Source organism: Lissotriton vulgaris, chromosome 1_1 (genome assembly GCF_964263255.1).
Source record: "Lissotriton vulgaris chromosome 1_1, aLisVul1.2, whole genome shotgun sequence".
Lineage (NCBI taxonomy): Eukaryota > Metazoa > Chordata > Amphibia > Caudata > Salamandridae > Lissotriton > Lissotriton vulgaris.
The window spans coordinates 200,838,860-200,856,368 of NC_141685.1; the positions used below are offsets into that span (position 1 = coordinate 200,838,860).

The 17,509-nt window shown below is 49.0% G+C and overlaps 31 non-coding genes across 31 annotated transcripts in view; 11 read left to right on the top strand and 20 right to left on the bottom strand.

The window, feature by feature from the left end:
- Positions 1–232: 232 nt before the first annotated feature.
- On the top strand, positions 233–303 carry TRNAG-GCC (transfer RNA glycine (anticodon GCC)). The gene has a single exon. It is a non-coding gene; the product is annotated as a tRNA-Gly (tRNA).
- Positions 304–374: 71 nt separating this feature from the next.
- On the bottom strand, positions 375–446 carry TRNAW-CCA (transfer RNA tryptophan (anticodon CCA)). Its single transcript has one exon. It is a non-coding gene; the product is annotated as a tRNA-Trp (tRNA).
- Positions 447–682: 236 nt separating this feature from the next.
- Positions 683–756, bottom strand: TRNAN-GUU (transfer RNA asparagine (anticodon GUU)). Its single transcript has one exon. It is a non-coding gene; the product is annotated as a tRNA-Asn (tRNA).
- Positions 757–1,917: 1,161 nt separating this feature from the next.
- TRNAG-GCC (transfer RNA glycine (anticodon GCC)) lies at positions 1,918–1,988 on the top strand. Its single transcript has one exon. It is a non-coding gene; the product is annotated as a tRNA-Gly (tRNA).
- Positions 1,989–2,059: 71 nt separating this feature from the next.
- On the bottom strand, positions 2,060–2,131 carry TRNAW-CCA (transfer RNA tryptophan (anticodon CCA)). The gene has a single exon. It is a non-coding gene; the product is annotated as a tRNA-Trp (tRNA).
- A 236-nt stretch (positions 2,132–2,367) lies between these two features.
- TRNAN-GUU (transfer RNA asparagine (anticodon GUU)) lies at positions 2,368–2,441 on the bottom strand. Its single transcript has one exon. It is a non-coding gene; the product is annotated as a tRNA-Asn (tRNA).
- A 1,161-nt stretch (positions 2,442–3,602) lies between these two features.
- On the top strand, positions 3,603–3,673 carry TRNAG-GCC (transfer RNA glycine (anticodon GCC)). The gene has a single exon. It is a non-coding gene; the product is annotated as a tRNA-Gly (tRNA).
- A 71-nt stretch (positions 3,674–3,744) lies between these two features.
- Positions 3,745–3,816, bottom strand: TRNAW-CCA (transfer RNA tryptophan (anticodon CCA)). Its single transcript has one exon. It is a non-coding gene; the product is annotated as a tRNA-Trp (tRNA).
- A 236-nt stretch (positions 3,817–4,052) lies between these two features.
- On the bottom strand, positions 4,053–4,126 carry TRNAN-GUU (transfer RNA asparagine (anticodon GUU)). Its single transcript has one exon. It is a non-coding gene; the product is annotated as a tRNA-Asn (tRNA).
- Positions 4,127–5,269: 1,143 nt separating this feature from the next.
- TRNAG-GCC (transfer RNA glycine (anticodon GCC)) lies at positions 5,270–5,340 on the top strand. Its single transcript has one exon. It is a non-coding gene; the product is annotated as a tRNA-Gly (tRNA).
- Positions 5,341–5,411: 71 nt separating this feature from the next.
- On the bottom strand, positions 5,412–5,483 carry TRNAW-CCA (transfer RNA tryptophan (anticodon CCA)). Its single transcript has one exon. It is a non-coding gene; the product is annotated as a tRNA-Trp (tRNA).
- Positions 5,484–6,953: 1,470 nt separating this feature from the next.
- Positions 6,954–7,024, top strand: TRNAG-GCC (transfer RNA glycine (anticodon GCC)). Its single transcript has one exon. It is a non-coding gene; the product is annotated as a tRNA-Gly (tRNA).
- Positions 7,025–7,095: 71 nt separating this feature from the next.
- TRNAW-CCA (transfer RNA tryptophan (anticodon CCA)) lies at positions 7,096–7,167 on the bottom strand. The gene has a single exon. It is a non-coding gene; the product is annotated as a tRNA-Trp (tRNA).
- A 236-nt stretch (positions 7,168–7,403) lies between these two features.
- Positions 7,404–7,477, bottom strand: TRNAN-GUU (transfer RNA asparagine (anticodon GUU)). Its single transcript has one exon. It is a non-coding gene; the product is annotated as a tRNA-Asn (tRNA).
- Positions 7,478–8,638: 1,161 nt separating this feature from the next.
- TRNAG-GCC (transfer RNA glycine (anticodon GCC)) lies at positions 8,639–8,709 on the top strand. The gene has a single exon. It is a non-coding gene; the product is annotated as a tRNA-Gly (tRNA).
- Positions 8,710–8,780: 71 nt separating this feature from the next.
- TRNAW-CCA (transfer RNA tryptophan (anticodon CCA)) lies at positions 8,781–8,852 on the bottom strand. Its single transcript has one exon. It is a non-coding gene; the product is annotated as a tRNA-Trp (tRNA).
- A 236-nt stretch (positions 8,853–9,088) lies between these two features.
- Positions 9,089–9,162, bottom strand: TRNAN-GUU (transfer RNA asparagine (anticodon GUU)). The gene has a single exon. It is a non-coding gene; the product is annotated as a tRNA-Asn (tRNA).
- A 1,161-nt stretch (positions 9,163–10,323) lies between these two features.
- On the top strand, positions 10,324–10,394 carry TRNAG-GCC (transfer RNA glycine (anticodon GCC)). The gene has a single exon. It is a non-coding gene; the product is annotated as a tRNA-Gly (tRNA).
- Positions 10,395–10,465: 71 nt separating this feature from the next.
- TRNAW-CCA (transfer RNA tryptophan (anticodon CCA)) lies at positions 10,466–10,537 on the bottom strand. Its single transcript has one exon. It is a non-coding gene; the product is annotated as a tRNA-Trp (tRNA).
- A 236-nt stretch (positions 10,538–10,773) lies between these two features.
- TRNAN-GUU (transfer RNA asparagine (anticodon GUU)) lies at positions 10,774–10,847 on the bottom strand. The gene has a single exon. It is a non-coding gene; the product is annotated as a tRNA-Asn (tRNA).
- A 1,161-nt stretch (positions 10,848–12,008) lies between these two features.
- On the top strand, positions 12,009–12,079 carry TRNAG-GCC (transfer RNA glycine (anticodon GCC)). Its single transcript has one exon. It is a non-coding gene; the product is annotated as a tRNA-Gly (tRNA).
- Positions 12,080–12,150: 71 nt separating this feature from the next.
- On the bottom strand, positions 12,151–12,222 carry TRNAW-CCA (transfer RNA tryptophan (anticodon CCA)). The gene has a single exon. It is a non-coding gene; the product is annotated as a tRNA-Trp (tRNA).
- Positions 12,223–12,458: 236 nt separating this feature from the next.
- Positions 12,459–12,532, bottom strand: TRNAN-GUU (transfer RNA asparagine (anticodon GUU)). Its single transcript has one exon. It is a non-coding gene; the product is annotated as a tRNA-Asn (tRNA).
- A 1,161-nt stretch (positions 12,533–13,693) lies between these two features.
- On the top strand, positions 13,694–13,764 carry TRNAG-GCC (transfer RNA glycine (anticodon GCC)). Its single transcript has one exon. It is a non-coding gene; the product is annotated as a tRNA-Gly (tRNA).
- Positions 13,765–13,835: 71 nt separating this feature from the next.
- On the bottom strand, positions 13,836–13,907 carry TRNAW-CCA (transfer RNA tryptophan (anticodon CCA)). Its single transcript has one exon. It is a non-coding gene; the product is annotated as a tRNA-Trp (tRNA).
- Positions 13,908–14,143: 236 nt separating this feature from the next.
- TRNAN-GUU (transfer RNA asparagine (anticodon GUU)) lies at positions 14,144–14,217 on the bottom strand. The gene has a single exon. It is a non-coding gene; the product is annotated as a tRNA-Asn (tRNA).
- A 1,143-nt stretch (positions 14,218–15,360) lies between these two features.
- Positions 15,361–15,431, top strand: TRNAG-GCC (transfer RNA glycine (anticodon GCC)). Its single transcript has one exon. It is a non-coding gene; the product is annotated as a tRNA-Gly (tRNA).
- Positions 15,432–15,502: 71 nt separating this feature from the next.
- On the bottom strand, positions 15,503–15,574 carry TRNAW-CCA (transfer RNA tryptophan (anticodon CCA)). Its single transcript has one exon. It is a non-coding gene; the product is annotated as a tRNA-Trp (tRNA).
- Positions 15,575–17,029: 1,455 nt separating this feature from the next.
- TRNAG-GCC (transfer RNA glycine (anticodon GCC)) lies at positions 17,030–17,100 on the top strand. The gene has a single exon. It is a non-coding gene; the product is annotated as a tRNA-Gly (tRNA).
- Positions 17,101–17,171: 71 nt separating this feature from the next.
- TRNAW-CCA (transfer RNA tryptophan (anticodon CCA)) lies at positions 17,172–17,243 on the bottom strand. Its single transcript has one exon. It is a non-coding gene; the product is annotated as a tRNA-Trp (tRNA).
- Positions 17,244–17,479: 236 nt separating this feature from the next.
- The window catches only part of TRNAN-GUU (transfer RNA asparagine (anticodon GUU)), a 74-nt gene continuing 44 nt past the window's right edge, over positions 17,480–17,509 (bottom strand). Inside the window, exon 1 of the tRNA in view lies at positions 17,480–17,509. This exon is cut by the window's right edge and continues 44 nt beyond it. This is a non-coding gene — a tRNA (tRNA-Asn).

A 17,509-nucleotide genomic window follows, 5' to 3' on the forward strand; every position in this document is an offset into this window, starting at 1 on the left:
GCAGCCTGCCATCATGCCCTGATAACCACAACTCTAGTACCAAGCCAGTGACCTCAGCAAATGCAAAGACATTATTACTTATAGTCTCCTGCATCTGATTCTTGCCATCATCATGTGAAACGTTGGCGTTATCATGTCTGCTGCGCACCCTTTGTTCATATGTGTACAATTTAAGTGTGTGAACCTGACCACTGTCTTGGACAGAGCTCTGCCTGTGAACACACCATGTGAAGCATTGGTGGTTCAGTGGTAGAATTCTCGCCTGCCACGCGGGAGGCCCGGGTTCGATTCCCGGGCAATGCAAGGTTGCTTTCTTTTGACTTTGTTTTCGAAATGATATATATGAACTCAGTGGGGAATAAAATGGTAAGCAGTGACCCTGACGTGATTTGAACACGCAACCTTCTGATCTGGAGTCAGACGCGCTACCGTTGCGCCACGAGGTCCTTACACTTGCAGCCTTCGATGCCAGATGAACAAATGCTGTGGGCCTTTTGACTTATTTTCCTCTGCTTATATGCCTACGGTTGTATTACAGGGCTTGGCCTTTTGTTTTCTATCCTAATTATTGAAATTGACTGCAGGTGCAGTGAGAACGCTGAGGATTGAACTATTCAGGGAAAGGATCGCACGCAGGAAAGAGCAAAGGTACGTATCTGTGTTTCATGCAGACAAAAGGAAACGTCCCTGGGTGGGCTTGAACCACCAACCTTTCGGTTAACAGCCGAACGCGCTAACCGATATCGCCACAGAGACTATTGACTGTATACCTTTCCTGAGACTCAATATGTGTCTTGACATGTGTGCGCCTGCCTGGAGCTTGTATTATATAAGGCGTCTTTATGCCATACAGCATTTGTCATTTGCTTAGTGTCTTGTTACTGTTGTAATTTATGATGTGTAAACTACTGTCTAATGGTGTTAGAGCCAGTATTACTACCGGTCACAGTGCATGAGACTCATACATGACTTTTCTCTTTGCCTGCTTAGCGTTGCTCCCTGCTCCTCTGTTTGCGTGCTACCAGCCCGTGAGGCGTGTGTGTTGCCCATCCCATCTTCACTGTGTTATGTTGGACTTGTCTTCTCTGTGAGCAGAGTCTCCTTCCCAGAGCAGGTGCTTTCTCTGAACTCTTGGCTTGTAAGACTGCTGGGAAAGGCCCTCCCTAGCCCCTCAGTCAGATAGATACATTTACCTGCAGAGCTCAGCTTGGGAGAAAGAGATTAGGCAGAGAGCACATAGGGGAAGGCCCACAGAGCACACTTTATTTTACATAAAAGCTCGGGCTTGTGGGAGGACAGGGACATGAGGGTTCTCATGGAAAGAAATCCCAGGAGTATTGATGGCTAGGCCCTGAAACACAACAATCCCGGAATGGTCAGGCACAAGATGCCTCTGCAATAGGCCTGACCCTAGGCTTCCGGAGTTCTTGATCTCTAGAGGCTCCAGTGATCTAAGCCCGACCAGGGCTGTGCCCGACCAGGGCGCGTTGGGAGAGCGTTAGGGACAGGTAAAGGGGCGCAGGGCGCAGAACTCTGCCCGTTTCACCCCAGCATTTTGGGGAGGACACAGAATCTGGCAAAGCCAGTGGGAAGGATTTTCCAGGAGGAGAGTTCAGTGACATGATCTGAAACACAATAGTGCTGGTGATCTGGCGGGTGCATTCTGTGAGCCACTTCTGTCAGGAGCAGCCTGCCATCATGCCCTGATAACCACAACTCTAGTACCAAGCCAGTGACCTCAGCAAATGCAAAGACATTATTACTTATAGTCTCCTGCATCTGATTCTTGCCATCATCATGTGAAACGTTGGCGTTATCATGTCTGCTGCGCACCCTTTGTTCATATGTGTACAATTTAAGTGTGTGAACCTGACCACTGTCTTGGACAGAGCTCTGCCTGTGAACACACCATGTGAAGCATTGGTGGTTCAGTGGTAGAATTCTCGCCTGCCACGCGGGAGGCCCGGGTTCGATTCCCGGGCAATGCAAGGTTGCTTTCTTTTGACTTTGTTTTCGAAATGATATATATGAACTCAGTGGGGAATAAAATGGTAAGCAGTGACCCCGACGTGATTTGAACACGCAACCTTCTGATCTGGAGTCAGACGCGCTACCGTTGCGCCACGAGGTCCTTACACTTGCAGCCTTCGATGCCAGATGAACAAATGCTGTGGGCCTTTTGACTTATTTTCCTCTGCTTATATGCCTACGGTTGTATTACAGGGCTTGGCCTTTTGTTTTCTATCCTAATTATTGAAATTGACTGCAGGTGCAGTGAGAACGCTGAGGATTGAACTATTCAGGGAAAGGATCGCACGCAGGAAAGAGCAAAGGTACGTATCTGTGTTTCATGCAGACAAAAGGATACGCCCCTGGGTGGGCTTGAACCACCAACCTTTCGGTTAACAGCCGAACGTGCTAACCGATTGCGCCACAGAGACTATTGACTGCATACATTTCCTGAGACTCAATATATGTCTTGACATGTGTGCGCCTGCCTGGACCTTGTATTATATAAGGCGTCTTTATGCCATACAGCATTTGTCATTTGCTTAGTGTCTTGTTACTGTTGTAATTTATGATGTGTAGACTACTGTCTAATGGTGTTAGAGCCAGTATTACTACCGGTCACAGTGCATGAGACTCATACATGACTTTTCTCTTTGCCTGCTTAGCGTAGCTCCCTGCTCCTCTGTTTGCGTGCTACCAGCCTGTGAGGCGTGTGTCTTGCCCATCCCATCTTCACTGTGTTATGTTGGACTTGTCTTCTCTGTGAGCAGAGTCTCCTTCCCAGAGCAGGTGCTTTCTCGGAACTCTTGGCTTGTAAGACTGCTGGGAAAGGCCCTCCCTAGCCCCTCAGTCAGATAGATACATTTACCTGCAGAGCTCAGCTTGGGAGAAAGAGATTAGGCAGAGAGCACATAGGGGAAGGCCCACAGAGCACACTTTATTTTACATAAAAGCTCGGGCTTGTGGGAGGACAGGGACATGAGGGTTCTCATGGAAAGAAATCCCAGGAGTATTGATGGCTAGGCCCTGAAACACAACAATCCCGGAATGGCCAGGCACAAGATGCCTCTGCAATAGGCCTGACCCTAGGCTTCCGGAGTTCTTGATCTCCAGAGGCTCCAATGATCCAAGCCCGACCAGGGCTGTGCCCGACCAGGGCGCGTTGGGAGAGCGTTAGGGACACGTAAAGGGGTGCAGGGCGCAGAACTCTGCCCGTTTCACCCCAGCATTTTGGGGAGGACACAGAATCTGGCAAAGCCAGTAGGAAGGATTTTCCAGGAGGAGAGTTCAGTGACATGATCTGAAACACAATAGTGCTGGTGATCTGGCGGGTGCATTCTGTGAGCCACTTCTGTCAGGAGCAGCCTGCCATCATGCCCTGATAACCACAACTCTAGTACCAAGCCAGTGACCTCAGCAAATGCAAAGACATTATTACTTATAGTCTCCTGCATCTGATTCTTGCCATCATCATGTGAAACGTTGGTGTTATCATGTCTGCTGCGCACCCTTTGTTCATATGTGTACAATTTAAGTGTGTGAACCTGACCACTGTCTTGGACAGAGCTCTGCCTGTGAACACACCATGTGAAGCATTGGTGGTTCAGTGGTAGAATTCTCGCCTGCCACGCGGGAGGCCCGGGTTCGATTCCCGGCCAATGCAAGGTTGCTTTCTTTTGACTTTGTTTTCGAAATGATATATATGAACTCAGTGGGGAATAAAATGGTAAGCAGTGACCCCGACGTGATTTGAACACGCAACCTTCTGATCTGGAGTCAGACGCGCTACCGTTGCGCCACGAGGTCCTTACACTTGCAGCCTTCGATGCCAGATGAACAAATGCTGTGGGCCTTTTGACTTATTTTCCTCTGCTTATATGCCTACGGTTGTATTACAGGGCTTGGCCTTTAGTTTTCTATCCTGATTATGGAAATTGACGGCAGGTGCAGTGAGAACGCTGAGGATTGAACTATTCAGGGAAAGGATCGCACGCAGGAAAGAGCAAAGGTACGTATCTGTGTTTCATGTAGACAAAAGGATATGTCCCTGGGTGGGCTTGAACCACCAACCTTTCGGATAACAGCCGAACACGCTAACCGATTGCGCCACAGAAACTATTCACTGTATACATTTCCTGAGACTCAATATATGTCTTGACATGTGTGCGCCTGCCTGGAGCTTGTATTATATAAGGCGTCTTTATGCCATACAGCATTTGTCATTTGCTTAGTGTCTTGTTACTGTTGTAATTTATGATGTGTAGACTACTGTCTAATGGTGTTAGAGCCAGTATTACTACCGGTCACAGTGCATGAGACTCATACATGACTTTTCTCTTTGCCTGCTTAGCGTAGCTCCCTGCTCCTCTGTTTGCGTGCTACCAGCCCGTGAGGCGTGTGTCTTGCCCATCCCATCTTCACTGTGTTATGTTGGACTTGTCTTCTCTGTAAGCAGAGTCTCCTTCCCAGAGCAGGTGCTTTCTCTGAACTCTTGGCTTGTAAGACTGCTGGGAAAGGCCCTCCCTAGCCCCTCAGTCAGATAGATACATTTACCTGCAGAGCTCAGCTTGGGAGAAAGAGATTAGGCAGAGAGCACATAGGGGAAGGCCCACAGAGCACACTTTATTTTACATAAAAGCTCGGGCTTGTGGGAGGACAGGGACATGAGGGTTCTCATGGAAAGAAATCCCAGGAGTATTGATGGCTAGGCCCTGAAACACAACAATCCCGGAATGGCCAGGCACAAGATGCCTCTGCAATAGGCCTGACCCTAGGCTTCCGGAGTTCTTGATCTCCAGAGGCTCCAGTGATCTAAGCCCGACCAGGGCTGTGCCCGACCAGGGCGCGTTGGGAGAGCTTTAGGGACACGTAAAGGGGCGCAGGGCGCAGAACTCTGCCCGTTTCACCCCAGCATTTTGGGGAGGACACAGAATCTGGCAAAGCCAGTGGGAAGGATTTTCCAGGAGGAGAGTTCAGTGACATGATCTGAAACACAATAGTGCTGGTGATCTGGCGGGTGCATTCTGTGAGCCACTTCTGTCAGGAGCAGCCTGCCATCATGCCCTGATAACCACAACTCTAGTACCAAGCCAGTGACCTCAGCAAATGCAAAGACATTATTACTTATAGTCTCCTGCATCTGATTCTTGCCATCATCATGTGAAACGTTGGCGTTATCATGTCTGCTGCGCACCCTTTGTTCATATGTGTACAATTTAAGTGTGTGAACCTGCCCACTGTCTTGGACACACCATGTGAAGCATTGGTGGTTCAGTGGTAGAATTCTCGCCTGCCACACGGGAGGCCCGGGTTCGATTCCCGGCCAATGCAAGGTTGCTTTCTTTTGACTTTGTTTTCGAAATGATATATATGAACTCAGTGGGGAATAAAATGGTAAGCAGTGACCCCGACGTGCTTTGAACACGCAACCTTCTGATCTGGAGTCAGACGCGCTACCGTTGCGCCACGAGGTCCTTACACTTGCAGCCTTCGATGCCAGATGAACAAATGCTGTGGGCCTTTTGACTTATTGTCCTCTGCTTATATGCCTACGGTTGTATTACAGGGCTTGGCCTTTTGTTTTCTATCCTAATTATTGAAATTGACTGCAGGTGCAGTGAGAACGCTGAGGATTGAACTATTCAGGGAAAGGATCGCACGCAGGAAAGAGCAAAGGTACGTATCTGTGTTTCATGCAGACAAAAGGAAACGTCCCTGGTTGGGCTTGAACCACCAACCTTTCGGTTAACAGCCGAACGCGCTAACCGATATCGCCACAGAGACTATTGACTGTATACCTTTCCTGAGACTCAATATGTGTCTTGACATGTGTGCGCCTGCCTGGAGCTTGTATTATATAAGGCGTCTTTATGCCATACAGCATTTGTCATTTGCTTAGTGTCTTGTTACTGTTGTAATTTATGATGTGTAAACTACTGTCTAATGGTGTTAGAGCCAGTATTACTACCGGTCACAGTGCATGAGACTCATACATGACTTTTCTCTTTGCCTGCTTAGCGTTGCTCCCTGCTCCTCTGTTTGCGTGCTACCAGCCCGTGAGGCGTGTGTGTTGCCCATCCCATCTTCACTGTGTTATGTTGGACTTGTCTTCTCTGTGAGCAGAGTCTCCTTCCCAGAGCAGGTGCTTTCTCTGAACTCTTGGCTTGTAAGACTGCTGGGAAAGGCCCTCCCTAGCCCCTCAGTCAGATAGATACATTTACCTGCAGAGCTCAGCTTGGGAGAAAGAGATTAGGCAGAGAGCACATAGGGGAAGACCCACAGAGCACACTTTATTTTACATAAAAGCTCGGGCTTGTGGGAGGACAGGGACATGAGGGTTCTCATGGAAAGAAATCCCAGGAGTATTGATGGCTAGGCCCTGAAACACAACAATCCCGGAATGGCCAGGCACAAGATGCCTCTGCAATAGGCCTGACCCTAGGCTTCCGGAGTTCTTGATCTCCAGAGGCTCCAGTGATCTAAGCCCGACCAGGGCTGTGCCCGACCAGGGCGCGTTGGGAGAGCGTTAGGGACACGTAAAGGGGCGCAGGGCGCAGAACTCTGTCCGTATCACCCCAGCATTTTGGGGAGGACACAGAATCTGGCAAAGCCAGTGGGAAGGATTTTCCAGGAGGAGAGTTCAGTGACATGATCTGAAACACAATAGTGCTGGTGATCTGGCGGGTGCATTCTGTGAGCCACTTCTGTCAGGAGCAGCCTGCCATCATGCCCTGATAACCACAACTCTAGTACCAAGCCAGTGACCTCAGCAAATGAAAGACATTATTACTTATAGTCTCCTGCATCTGATTCTTGCCATCATCATGTGAAACATTGGCGTTATCATGTCTGCTGCGCACACTTTGTTCATATGTGTACAATTTAAGTGTGTGAACCTGACCACTGTCTTGGACAGAGCTCTGCCTGTGAACACACCATGTGAAGCATTGGTGGTTCAGTGGTAGAATTCTCGCCTGCCACGCGGGAGGCCCGGGCTCGATTCCCGGCCAATGCAAGGTTGCTTTCTTTTGACTTTGTTTTCGAAATGATATATATGAACTCAGTGGGGAATAAAATGGTAAGCAGTGACCCCGACGTGATTTAAACACGCAACCTTCTGATCTGGAGTCAGACGCGCTACCGTTGCGCCACGAGGTCCTTACACTTGCAGCCTTCGATGCCAGATGAACAAATGCTGTGGGCCTTTTGACTTATTTTCCTCTGCTTATATGCCTACGGTTGTATTACAGGGCTTGGCCTTTTGTTTTCTATCCTGATTATGGAAATTGACGGCAGGTGCAGTGAGAACGCTGAGGATTGAACTATTCAGGGAAAGGATCGCACGCAGGAAAGAGCAAAGGTACGTATCTGTGTTTCATGCAGACAAAAGGATACGTCCCTGGGTGGGCTTGAACCACCAACCTTTCGGATAACAGCCGAACACGCTAACCGATTGCGCCACAGAGACTATTCACTGTATACATTTCCTGAGACTCAATATATGTCTTGACATGTGTGCGCCTGCCTGGAGCTTGTATTATATAAGGCGTCTTTATGCCATACAGCATTTGTCATTTGCTTAGTGTCTTGTTACTGTTGTAATTTATGATGTGTAGACTACTGTCTAATGGTGTTAGAGCCAGTATTACTACCGGTCACAGTGCATGAGACTCATACATGACTTTTCTCTTTGCCTGCTTAGCGTAGCTCCCTGCTCCTCTGTTTGCGTGCTACCAGCCCGTGAGGCGTGTGTCTTGCCCATCCCATCTTCACTGTGTTATGTTGGACTTGTCTTCTCTGTGAGCAGAGTCTCCTTCCCAGAGCAGGTGCTTTCTCTGAACTCTTGGCTTGTAAGACTGCTGGGAAAGGCCCTCCCTAGCCCCTCAGTCAGATAGATACATTTACCTGCAGAGCTCAGCTTGGGAGAAAGAGATTAGGCAGAGAGCACATAGGGGAAGGCCCACAGAGCACACTTTATTTTACATAAAAGCTCGGGCTTGTGGGAGGACAGGGACATGAGGGTTCTCATGGAAAGAAATCCCAGGAGTATTGATGGCTAGGCCCTGAAACACAACAATCCCGGAATGGTCAGGCACAAGATGCCTCTGCAATAGGCCTGACCCTAGGCTTCCGGAGTTCTTGATCTCCAGAGGCTCCAGTGATCTAAGCCCGACCAGGGCTGTGCCCGACCAGGGCGCGTTGGGAGAGCGTTAGGGACAGGTAAAGGGGCGCAGGGCGCAGAACTCTGCCCGTTTCACCCCAGCATTTTGGGGAGGACACAGAATCTGGCAAAGCCAGTGGGAAGGATTTTCCAGGAGGAGAGTTCAGTGACATGATCTGAAACACAATAGTGCTGGTGATCTGGCGGGTGCATTCTGTGAGCCACTTCTGTCAGGAGCAGCCTGCCATCATGCCCTGATAACCACAACTCTAGTACCAAGCCAGTGACCTCAGCAAATGCAAAGACATTATTACTTATAGTCTCCTGCATCTGATTCTTGCCATCATCATGTGAAACGTTGGCGTTATCATGTCTGCTGCGCACCCTTTGTTCATATGTGTACAATTTAAGTGTGTGAACCTGACCACTGTCTTGGACAGAGCTCTGCCTGTGAACACACCATGTGAAGCATTGGTGGTTCAGTGGTAGAATTCTCGCCTGCCACGCGGGAGGCCCGGGTTCGATTCCCGGGCAATGCAAGGTTGCTTTCTTTTGACTTTGTTTTCGAAATGATATATATGAACTCAGTGGGGAATAAAATGGTAAGCAGTGACCCCGACGTGATTTGAACACGCAACCTTCTGATCTGGAGTCAGACGCGCTACCGTTGCGCCACGAGGTCCTTACACTTGCAGCCTTCGATGCCAGATGAACAAATGCTGTGGGCCTTTTGACTTATTTTCCTCTGCTTATATGCCTACGGTTGTATTACAGGGCTTGGCCTTTTGTTTTCTATCCTAATTATTGAAATTGACTGCAGGTGCAGTGAGAACGCTGAGGATTGAACTATTCAGGGAAAGGATCGCACGCAGGAAAGAGCAAAGGTACGTATCTGTGTTTCATGCAGACAAAAGGAAACGTCCCTGGGTGGGCTTGAACCACCAACCTTTCGGTTAACAGCCGAACGCGCTAACCGATATCGCCACAGAGACTATTGACTGTATACCTTTCCTGAGACTCAATATGTGTCTTGACATGTGTGCGCCTGCCTGGAGCTTGTATTATATAAGGCGTCTTTATGCCATACAGCATTTGTCATTTGCTTAGTGTCTTGTTACTGTTGTAATTTATGATGTGTAAACTACTGTCTAATGGTGTTAGAGCCAGTATTACTACCGGTCACAGTGCATGAGACTCATACATGACTTTTCTCTTTGCCTGCTTAGCGTTGCTCCCTGCTCCTCTGTTTGCGTGCTACCAGCCCGTGAGGCGTGTGTGTTGCCCATCCCATCTTCACTGTGTTATGTTGGACTTGTCTTCTCTGTGAGCAGAGTCTCCTTCCCAGAGCAGGTGCTTTCTCTGAACTCTTGGCTTGTAAGACTGCTGGGAAAGGCCCTCCCTAGCCCCTCAGTCAGATAGATACATTTACCTGCAGAGCTCAGCTTGGGAGAAAGAGATTAGGCAGAGAGCACATAGGGGAAGGCCCACAGAGCACACTTTATTTTACATAAAAGCTCGGGCTTGTGGGAGGACAGGGACATGAGGGTTCTCATGGAAAGAAATCCCAGGAGTATTGATGGCTAGGCCCTGAAACACAACAATCCCGGAATGGTCAGGCACAAGATGCCTCTGCAATAGGCCTGACCCTAGGCTTCCGGAGTTCTTGATCTCTAGAGGCTCCAGTGATCTAAGCCCGACCAGGGCTGTGCCCGACCAGGGCGCGTTGGGAGAGCGTTAGGGACAGGTAAAGGGGCGCAGGGCGCAGAACTCTGCCCGTTTCACCCCAGCATTTTGGGGAGGACACAGAATCTGGCAAAGCCAGTGGGAAGGATTTTCCAGGAGGAGAGTTCAGTGACATGATCTGAAACACAATAGTGCTGGTGATCTGGCGGGTGCATTCTGTGAGCCACTTCTGTCAGGAGCAGCCTGCCATCATGCCCTGATAACCACAACTCTAGTACCAAGCCAGTGACCTCAGCAAATGCAAAGACATTATTACTTATAGTCTCCTGCATCTGATTCTTGCCATCATCATGTGAAACGTTGGCGTTATCATGTCTGCTGCGCACCCTTTGTTCATATGTGTACAATTTAAGTGTGTGAACCTGACCACTGTCTTGGACAGAGCTCTGCCTGTGAACACACCATGTGAAGCATTGGTGGTTCAGTGGTAGAATTCTCGCCTGCCACGCGGGAGGCCCGGGTTCGATTCCCGGGCAATGCAAGGTTGCTTTCTTTTGACTTTGTTTTCGAAATGATATATATGAACTCAGTGGGGAATAAAATGGTAAGCAGTGACCCCGACGTGATTTGAACACGCAACCTTCTGATCTGGAGTCAGACGCGCTACCGTTGCGCCACGAGGTCCTTACACTTGCAGCCTTCGATGCCAGATGAACAAATGCTGTGGGCCTTTTGACTTATTTTCCTCTGCTTATATGCCTACGGTTGTATTACAGGGCTTGGCCTTTTGTTTTCTATCCTAATTATTGAAATTGACTGCAGGTGCAGTGAGAACGCTGAGGATTGAACTATTCAGGGAAAGGATCGCACGCAGGAAAGAGCAAAGGTACGTATCTGTGTTTCATGCAGACAAAAGGAAACGTCCCTGGGTGGGCTTGAACCACCAACCTTTCGGTTAACAGCCGAACGCGCTAACCGATATCGCCACAGAGACTATTGACTGTATACCTTTCCTGAGACTCAATATGTGTCTTGACATGTGTGCGCCTGCCTGGAGCTTGTATTATATAAGGCGTCTTTATGCCTTACAGCGTTTGTCATTTGCTTAGTGTCTTGTTACTGTTGTAATTTATGATGTGTAAACTACTGTCTAATGGTGTTAGAGCCAGTATTACTACCGGTCACAGTGCATGAGACTCATACATGACTTTTCTCTTTGCCTGCTTAGCGTTGCTCCCTGCTCCTCTGTTTGCGTGCTACCAGCCCGTGAGGCGTGTGTGTTGCCCATCCCATCTTCACTGTGTTATGTTGGACTTGTCTTCTCTGTGAGCAGAGTCTCCTTCCCAGAGCAGGTGCTTTCTCTGAACTCTTGGCTTGTAAGACTGCTGGGAAAGGCCCTCCCTAGCCCCTCAGTCAGATAGATACATTTACCTGCAGAGCTCAGCTTGGGAGAAAGAGATTAGGCAGAGAGCACATAGGGGAAGACCCACAGAGCACACTTTATTTTACATAAAAGCTCGGGCTTGTGGGAGGACAGGGACATGAGGGTTCTCATGGAAAGAAATCCCAGGAGTATTGATGGCTAGGCCCTGAAACACAACAATCCCGGAATGGCCAGGCACAAGATGCCTCTGCAATAGGCCTGACCCTAGGCTTCCGGAGTTCTTGATCTCCAGAGGCTCCAGTGATCTAAGCCCGACCAGGGCTGTGCCCGACCAGGGCGCGTTGGGAGAGCGTTAGGGACACGTAAAGAGGCGCAGGGCGCAGAACTCTGTCCGTATCACCCCAGCATTTTGGGGAGGACACAGAATCTGGCAAAGCCAGTGGGAAGGATTTTCCAGGAGGAGAGTTCAGTGACATGATCTGAAACACAATAGTGCTGGTGATCTGGCGGGTGCATTCTGTGAGCCACTTCTGTCAGGAGCAGCCTGCCATCATGCCCTGATAACCACAACTCTAGTACCAAGCCAGTGACCTCAGCAAATGCAAAGACATTATTACTTATAGTCTCCTGCATCTGATTCTTGCCATCATCATGTGAAACATTGGCGTTATCATGTCTGCTGCGCATCCTTTGTTCATATGTGTACAATTTAAGTGTGTGAACCTGACCACTGTCTTGGACAGAGCTCTGCTTGTGTACACACCATGTGAAGCATTGGTGGTTCAGTGGTAGAATTCTCGCCTGCCACGCGGGAGGCCCGGGTTCGATTCCCGGCCAATGCAAGGTTGCTTTCTTTTGACTTTGTTTTCGAAATGATATATATGAACTCAGTGGGGAATAAAATGGTAAGCAGTGACCCCGACGTGATTTGAACACGCAACCTTCTGATCTGGAGTCAGACGCGCTACCGTTGCGCCACGAGGTCCTTAGACTTGCAGCCTTCGATGCCAGATGAACAAATGCTGTGGGCCTTTTGACTTATTTTCCTCTGCTTATATGCCTACGGTTGTATTACAGGGCTTGGCCTTTTGTTTTCTATCCTAATTATTGAAATTGACGGCAGGTGCAGTGAGAACGCTGAGGATTGAACTATTCAGGGAAAGGATCGCACGCAGGAAAGAGCAAAGGTACGTATCTGTGTTTCATGCAGACAAAAGGATACGCCCCTGGGTGGGCTTGAACCACCAACCTTTCGGTTAACAGCCGAACGTGCTAACCGATTGCGCCACAGAGACTATTGACTGCATACATTTCCTGAGACTCAATATATGTCTTGACATGTGTGCGCCTGCCTGGACCTTGTATTATATAAGGCGTCTTTATGCCATACAGCATTTGTCATTTGCTTAGTGTCTTGTTACTGTTGTAATTTATGATGTGTAGACTACTGTCTAATGGTGTTAGAGCCAGTATTACTACCGGTCACAGTGCATGAGACTCATACATGACTTTTCTCTTTGCCTGCTTAGCGTAGCTCCCTGCTCCTCTGTTTGCGTGCTACCAGCCTGTGAGGCGTGTGTCTTGCCCATCCCATCTTCACTGTGTTATGTTGGACTTGTCTTCTCTGTGAGCAGAGTCTCCTTCCCAGAGCAGGTGCTTTCTCGGAACTCTTGGCTTGTAAGACTGCTGGGAAAGGCCCTCCCTAGCCCCTCAGTCAGATAGATACATTTACCTGCAGAGCTCAGCTTGGGAGAAAGAGATTAGGCAGAGAGCACATAGGGGAAGGCCCACAGAGCACACTTTATTTTACATAAAAGCTCGGGCTTGTGGGAGGACAGGGACATGAGGGTTCTCATGGAAAGAAATCCCAGGAGTATTGATGGCTAGGCCCTGAAACACAACAATCCCGGAATGGCCAGGCACAAGATGCCTCTGCAATAGGCCTGACCCTAGGCTTCCGGAGTTCTTGATCTCCAGAGGCTCCAATGATCCAAGCCCGACCAGGGCTGTGCCCGACCAGGGCGCGTTGGGAGAGCGTTAGGGACACGTAAAGGGGCGCAGGGCGCAGAACTCTGCCCGTTTCACCCCAGCATTTTGGGGAGGACACAGAATCTGGCAAAGCCAGTAGGAAGGATTTTCCAGGAGGAGAGTTCAGTGACATGATCTGAAACACAATAGTGCTGGTGATCTGGCGGGTGCATTCTGTGAGCCACTTCTGTCAGGAGCAGCCTGCCATCATGCCCTGATAACCACAACTCTAGTACCAAGCCAGTGACCTCAGCAAATGCAAAGACATTATTACTTATAGTCTCCTGCATCTGATTCTTGCCATCATCATGTGAAACGTTGGTGTTATCATGTCTGCTGCGCACCCTTTGTTCATATGTGTACAATTTAAGTGTGTGAACCTGACCACTGTCTTGGACAGAGCTCTGCCTGTGAACACACCATGTGAAGCATTGGTGGTTCAGTGGTAGAATTCTCGCCTGCCACGCGGGAGGCCCGGGTTCGATTCCCGGCCAATGCAAGGTTGCTTTCTTTTGACTTTGTTTTCGAAATGATATATATGAACTCAGTGGGGAATAAAATGGTAAGCAGTGACCCCGACGTGATTTGAACACGCAACCTTCTGATCTGGAGTCAGACGCGCTACCGTTGCGCCACGAGGTCCTTACACTTGCAGCCTTCGATGCCAGATGAACAAATGCTGTGGGCCTTTTGACTTATTTTCCTCTGCTTATATGCCTACGGTTGTATTACAGGGCTTGGCCTTTTGTTTTCTATCCTGATTATGGAAATTGACGGCAGGTGCAGTGAGAACGCTGAGGATTGAACTATTCAGGGAAAGGATCGCACGCAGGAAAGAGCAAAGGTACGTATCTGTGTTTCATGCAGACAAAAGGATATGTCCCTGGGTGGGCTTGAACCACCAACCTTTCGGATAACAGCCGAACACGCTAACCGATTGCGCCACAGAAACTATTCACTGTATACATTTCCTGAGACTCAATATATGTCTTGACATGTGTGCGCCTGCCTGGAGCTTGTATTATATAAGGCGTCTTTATGCCATACAGCATTTGTCATTTGCTTAGTGTCTTGTTACTGTTGTAATTTATGATGTGTAGACTACTGTCTAATGGTGTTAGAGCCAGTATTACTACCGGTCACAGTGCATGAGACTCATACATGACTTTTCTCTTTGCCTGCTTAGCGTAGCTCCCTGCTCCTCTGTTTGCGTGCTACCAGCCCGTGAGGCGTGTGTCTTGCCCATCCCATCTTCACTGTGTTATGTTGGACTTGTCTTCTCTGTAAGCAGAGTCTCCTTCCCAGAGCAGGTGCTTTCTCTGAACTCTTGGCTTGTAAGACTGCTGGGAAAGGCCCTCCCTAGCCCCTCAGTCAGATAGATACATTTACCTGCAGAGCTCAGCTTGGGAGAAAGAGATTAGGCAGAGAGCACATAGGGGAAGGCCCACAGAGCACACTTTATTTTACATAAAAGCTCGGGCTTGTGGGAGGACAGGGACATGAGGGTTCTCATGGAAAGAAATCCCAGGAGTATTGATGGCTAGGCCCTGAAACACAACAATCCCGGAATGACCAGGCACAAGATGCCTCTGCAATAGGCCTGACCCTAGGCTTCCGGAGTTCTTGATCTCCAGAGGCTCCAGTGATCTAAGCCCGACCAGGGCTGTGCCCGACCAGGGCGCGTTGGGAGAGCGTTAGGGACACGTAAAGGGGCGCAGGGCGCAGAACTCTGCCCGTTTCACCCCAGCATTTTGGGGAGGACACAGAATCTGGCAAAGCCAGTGGGAAGGATTTTCCAGGAGGAGAGTTCAGTGACATGATCTGAAACACAATAGTGCTGGTGATCTGGCGGGTGCATTCTGTGAGCCACTTCTGTCAGGAGCAGCCTGCCATCATGCCCTGATAACCACAACTCTAGTACCAAGCCAGTGACCTCAGCAAATGCAAAGACATTATTACTTATAGTCTCCTGCATCTGATTCTTGCCATCATCATGTGAAACGTTGGCGTTATCATGTCTGCTGCGCACCCTTTGTTCATATGTGTACAATTTAAGTGTGTGAACCTGCCCACTGTCTTGGACACACCATGTGAAGCATTGGTGGTTCAGTGGTAGAATTCTCGCCTGCCACACGGGAGGCCCGGGTTCGATTCCCGGCCAATGCAAGGTTGCTTTCTTTTGACTTTGTTTTCGAAATGATATATATGAACTCAGTGGGGAATAAAATGGTAAGCAGTGACCCCGACGTGCTTTGAACACGCAACCTTCTGATCTGGAGTCAGACACGCTACCGTTGCGCCACGAGGTCCTTACACTTGCAGCCTTCGATGCCAGATGAACAAATGCTGTGGGCCTTTTGACTTATTGTCCTCTGCTTATATGCCTACGGTTGTATTACAGGGCTTGGCCTTTTGTTTTCTATCCTAATTATTGAAATTGACTGCAGGTGCAGTGAGAACGCTGAGGATTGAACTATTCAGGGAAAGGATCGCACGCAGGAAAGAGCAAAGGTACGTATCTGTGTTTCATGCAGACAAAAGGAAACGTCCCTGGTTGGGCTTGAACCACCAACCTTTCGGTTAACAGCCGAACGCGCTAACCGATATCGCCACAGAGACTATTGACTGTATACCTTTCCAGAGACTCAATATGTGTCTTGACATGTGTGCGCCTGCCTGGAGCTTGTATTATATAAGGCGTCTTTATGCCATACAGCATTTGTCATTTGCTTAGTGTCTTGTTACTGTTGTAATTTATGATGTGTAAACTACTGTCTAATGGTGTTAGAGCCAGTATTACTACCGGTCACAGTGCATGAGACTCATACATGACTTTTCTCTTTGCCTGCTTAGCGTTGCTCCCTGCTCCTCTGTTTGCGTGCTACCAGCCCGTGAGGCGTGTGTGTTGCCCATCCCATCTTCACTGTGTTATGTTGGACTTGTCTTCTCTGTGAGCAGAGTCTCCTTCCCAGAGCAGGTGCTTTCTCTGAACTCTTGGCTTGTAAGACTGCTGGGAAAGGCCCTCCCTAGCCCCTCAGTCAGATAGATACATTTACCTGCAGAGCTCAGCTTGGGAGAAAGAGATTAGGCAGAGAGCACATAGGGGAAGACCCACAGAGCACACTTTATTTTACATAAAAGCTCGGGCTTGTGGGAGGACAGGGACATGAGGGTTCTCATGGAAAGAAATCCCAGGAGTATTGATGGCTAGGCCCTGAAACACAACAATCCCGGAATGGCCAGGCACAAGATGCCTCTGCAATAGGCCTGACCCTAGGCTTCCGGAGTTCTTGATCTCCAGAGGCTCCAGTGATCTAAGCCCGACCAGGGCGCGTTGGGAGAGCGTTAGGGACACGTAAAGGGGCGCAGGACGCAGAACTCTGTCCGTATCACCCCAGCATTTTGGGGAGGACACAGAATCTGGCAAAGCCAGTGGGAAGGATTTTCCAGGAGGAGAGTTCAGTGACATGATCTGAAACACAATAGTGCTGGTGATCTGGCGGGTGCATTCTGTGAGCCACTTCTGTCAGGAGCAGCCTGCCATCATGCCCTGATAACCACAACTCTAGTACCAAGCCAGTGACCTCAGCAAATGCAAAGACATTATTACTTATAGTCTCCTGCATCTGATTCTTGCCATCATCATGTGAAACATTGGCGTTATCATGTCTGCTGCGCATCCTTTGTTCATATGTGTACAATTTAAGTGTGTGAACCTGACCACTGTCTTGGACAGAGCTCTGCCTGTGTACACACCATGTGAAGCATTGGTGGTTCAGTGGTAGAATTCTCGCCTGCCACGCGGGAGGCCCGGGTTCGATTCCCGGCCAATGCAAGGTTGCTTTCATTTGACTTTGTTTTCGAAATGATATATATGAACTCAGTGGGGAATAAAATGGTAAGCAGTGACCCCGACGTGATTTGAACACGCAACCTTCTGATCTGGAGTCAGACGCGCTACCGTTGCGCCACGAGGTCCATGCACTTGCAGCCTTCGATGCCAGATGAACAAATGCTGTGGGCCTTTTGACTTATTTTCCTCTCCTTATATGCCTACGGTTGTATTACAGGGCTTGGCCTTTTGTTTTCTATCCTAATTATTGAAATTGACGGCAGGTGCAGTGAGAACGCTGAGGATTGAACTATTCAGGGAAAGGATCGCACGCAGGTAAGAGCAAAGGTACGTATCTGTGTTTCATGCAGACAAAAGGATACGTCCCTGCGTGGGCTTGAACCACCAACCT